Source organism: Dermacentor variabilis, chromosome 2 (genome assembly GCF_050947875.1).
Source record: "Dermacentor variabilis isolate Ectoservices chromosome 2, ASM5094787v1, whole genome shotgun sequence".
Lineage (NCBI taxonomy): Eukaryota > Metazoa > Arthropoda > Arachnida > Ixodida > Ixodidae > Dermacentor > Dermacentor variabilis.
The window spans coordinates 75062139-75066364 of NC_134569.1; the positions used below are offsets into that span (position 1 = coordinate 75062139).

Sequence of the window (4226 nt, forward strand, 5' to 3'; positions counted from 1 at the left end):
ACCAGGCACGTACCCAGGATTTTTTTTCATGGGGGGGGGGGGAAGGGGCGATACCTTTATATACTAGTGTGAATGACGGGATGGTGCTTGGCCCAGTTGGTGTGGGCTGCTACAGATGGCGCAACGTGACCTGCGCAACAAGTAGCCGCAGCGACATCGTCACCTACCTTGTCCTGCTTCCGTTTCCGGGAGCCTCGCTTGTTTTTGCTGTTTGCCCGCGATGGGCGAGTCAGTCAAGCCACTGCCGCTGGAGTGATCAGTCGGTGTGTTAAATGTAACCTTAACCTGCATTAAACCGTTACCCTACCATGCGAGTCTACCTGCGTTCAGCCCAAGCCTCACATCTGGCGCAGTCGATCCCGAACCTCTGCCAAGCCATTCAGCCACGGCAGCGCAAGAACGACGGTCAGTACGCCTCTTCAGCCGCATTCGTCACTGTAGTCGCGCCCTCACGCCGCCGAAGACTCACGCCTGAAGATACTTCTGCCATTTTACCGCTCGTCTGTGTTCACTCCGCATCACAAGAAAAGCACGGCCATCAAATGAAGAGTGCCGTGAAAGTTCACAACTAGCCCGGAACTAACTTGAATCCCGCGCATAACATGTGGCTTAGCGCTCACTCGCCTAGTCTCCCGTGCGCCCAGCCTCGCTTTGCGGTGCATCATGCCAGGAATTATTTGGGAGGAGCTTGACTCAACGACCATGTCGCGGCTCGGAGTCGACCTTATCCGCGATGAATTGGCCCGACGCGAGTTAGAGAGCACCGGCTCTAAGGAAGAGCTCATTCAGCGCCTCGAAGCCGATATTCACCAACGTCGTGAGGCAACGCCACGGTCAAGCGTGGAGAGGGCGGGTACCGCCGGCAACTCAGGTTTGACCCTTGATACCGCGACGCTCGAAAGTCTGGCACTTCTGTTTCAACAGCTGCCACGCCCCTCGACTACAGTTACCACACTGCCAGACCTGTCGTCATCGATTGCTTACTTTGATCAGTCTCCAGCACAAAATGTTAATGTCTGGCTCAATGACGTCCGCCGGGTACAGCAGCTTGCCGCATGGGACGACGCCACCACCCGTCTCATTGCCGCAAGTAAACTGAAAGGCACAGCTCGTAATTGGCACCGCGCTTTTGGAAATCACCATTCAACCTGGGAAACATGGAGCGCCGTCCTGAAGGAAACATTTTCATCGGAGCTCACCCTCATCGAATGGCAGGAACGCGTCATAAAGATCACAGGGCCCAGGCGAGAGCCTACAAGAGTACGCTTACGCAAAGCTGCGTGTGGTTGAAAGCTGCCCCGTCACCCAAACCGACGCCCAGAAGATTGATTACCTACTACAAGGCTTTCAAGAACCACATGTCATTGCGGCCATCGCGGCTAATAGGCCGTTAACAGTGCGTGACTTCATGTCCACGTGCACAAGCCTAGACAAGTGCACTCAACGTGCCCATGACAGGGTAAGCGTAAAGCAACCGCTGCTTCCACAGAAGCCACCCCCTCGTTCATCTCAAAGTGGCAACTCAGGACGTCAGCAATATAACTTCCAGCCACCAGCTCCGCCAACAGCTACAACAGTACAGCCAAGACAGCGCATTTCCGAGTTGCCCAAGGAACAACAGGAACGAAGATACGAAGCCATTTCTGCACAGTATGGGCCTCCAGCATTCCGGAGCGGCCAAGACATCGCAGAAACAACCTGTTACAAGTGCAAAGAGTTAGGGCATTTGGCGTCGGCATGTCCCTCGCGTAGTAACAGGGCACCACCGTCAACCATCCCTGATGCCCAACAGCCACGGGCTTTTCACAGTATGCCTGAAAAACTTGAAGGCTCCCAACATCAATGTCCATTTTTCACGGCGGCCGTTGCAGGAGTCGGAGAACACGAAGCATATCCGAACTCTGGCTCGAACGTGACATTGATTTCTAAAGCCATCCTACCTTCCGCAATGATCTTGCCATGGACTAATTTCCCTCTTGCCGTCGTTGGAGGTGGTACAGCGCTACCAGTTGGGTCCGCCCTCCTTAAGATAACTATAGGCCCTATCACTGGTGTGGGTGAGGCAGCAGTTTTGGAGAACGTCCTACCCCTTATTCTGGGTGAAGACTGTTTTTTGGCAGCGCGAGCCCGCCTGATCTTCCAGCCACCAGAGCCCACTCAGCTACAACATCCAGCCACGGGTGTAACGCTTCTAGCCACTCAGCGTCTGGTCCCGCGAATGGCCAATGCCGTCATTTTAGCCTGCTCAAAACTTTTTGCGCCGGCAGAAGCAACATCACAAGACTGTCTACAACGAGAACCCTTACCTTTGCCAGAAGAGCCTCCATGGCAAGTTTTGGCGGCGAAGACAGTGCCGCTGGAAAGCAGCACTGCCACACTACAAGTCTGCACTACGGTGCCTGTAACCATCCACCCCGAACTTCCAGCAGCCAGCCTAGGCAGCCAGCTCTCCCCTGAACAGCATTCTGTCATTGCTGACATACTGGCCAAGAACAATGCCGTCTTTTCTCGCCATGAAGATGACATTGGTCATTTTACTGACACTCAACATCGCATTGATTGGCTGCCCAATACTGTGCCGTACAGCCGCAGCCCTTACAGATATACGCTAGAAGACAGGCAATTCCTCGAAAAGCGAATTAAAAAGCTTCTTGCTCAAAATATCATCCTCTCTGCATCTGGCCCGTGGGAATTCCCAGTCGTTGTGGTGCCTCACAGTGGAAAGAAACGCTTGTGTGTGAATTACATTCCACTTAATGAACGTACGATCAAGGTTGTGCACCCTCTACCTCTGGTGGATGACATCATTCAGGACATCGCTGGCTGCGCCTACTTCGCCACAATGGACATTAAGTGCGCCTACTGGCAAGTAAGCCTGAGACCCCAGGACTATGAGAAAACCGGATTCATCACCCACCACGGAACTTGCATGTGGACCCGAATGCCATTCGGATTAAAGAATGCGCCGTCCACATTTCAGCGAGCCATGCAACTAGTATTCCAAAACCTTCAGCCTCGCCCGGATAAATGCGGCATACGACTATATCTAGATGACATCTTTATCTATGCAGAGTCATTCGCCACATTTGCAGACTTGGTGGAAGAGGCCCTCCAGTTGCTGCATACCAGTGGACTTAAGGCCTCACTTGAGAAATGTTCCTTCGGTCTCGCTTGCATCAAATTTCTTGGGTTCATCATTTCAAGCGAAGGCCATCGCCCGGATCCAGAGAGCAGCTGCCATGTACCGTATCGCAACTCCCCGAAACCAAAAGGAAGTCCTTTCCTGGCTACAGACAGACAGCTTTTACCGTCGATTCATCAAGGACTTCGCTAAAGTGGTAGCCCCTCTTCAAGCTCTAGTCAAGTCGACCACATTTCTGTGGTCTCCAGAATGCGAAACTGCCTTCCAGACTATTCGCTCAGCCCTTACAGAGCCACCACTACTTGCTCATTTCAATCAATATGCAGCAACAACAGTAACCACTGATGCTTCTCGTGAAGCCATAGGAGCAGTGTTGTCACAATTTCAGGATGGCAAAGAACGTGTTATTGCCTATGCTAGCCGATCCCTGACCCTAGACGAACGCGAGCTTCACAGTGACTTGTGGGAAGGCATCGCAGTACATTGGGCAATAACAGTGAAATTTCGTCAGTATCTAATCGGAATCAAGTTCGTCCTAGTTACAGATAACTGGACTGTTGCTTGCTTGACCAAGTGTGTGAAACCATCTCGCAGATTTACGTCCATGCTCATGGACTTGGTTGAATTTGACTTCTCTGTCAGACATTTGCCTGGACGGCAAAATGTTGTAGCTCACCATTTGTCTCGACTTTCGTGTGCAGTCACGCACTCCGCCCAAGCGCTGGCTACCGCTCAAGAAAAAGACCCTGAATGCAGTGCAATTCTTCAAAGCCTTGCTAATGGAGATGCACCGGCCGAGTTCAACCTAATCGACAACGTGCTATACCATCGGACACCTTTAGGAACATATGCCGTTGTAGCGCCATCGTCATTGCGTCCCGCCATTCTCCAGGCACTACATGATGGTGCAGGTCACTTCGACGTCAAGCGGACTTTACACAAAGTGCAAGACCGCTACTGGTGGCCAGATATGGAAAAGGCAGTCAAGAGCTACGTGTCATCCTGCCAGTGCTGCCAGCAGTATAACAGTCCAACCTCAAGAAGTGTTGGTTTTCTTGGCAAAATGCCAACTTCAGATGTTCCA

General features: G+C 52.2%; 1 pseudogene; it reads left to right on the top strand.

Annotated features, from left to right (window-relative positions):
* The first annotated feature begins 629 nt into the window (after positions 1-629).
* LOC142570350 (uncharacterized) lies at positions 630-3951 on the top strand (annotated as a pseudogene).
* The last annotated feature ends 275 nt before the right edge of the window (positions 3952-4226 follow it).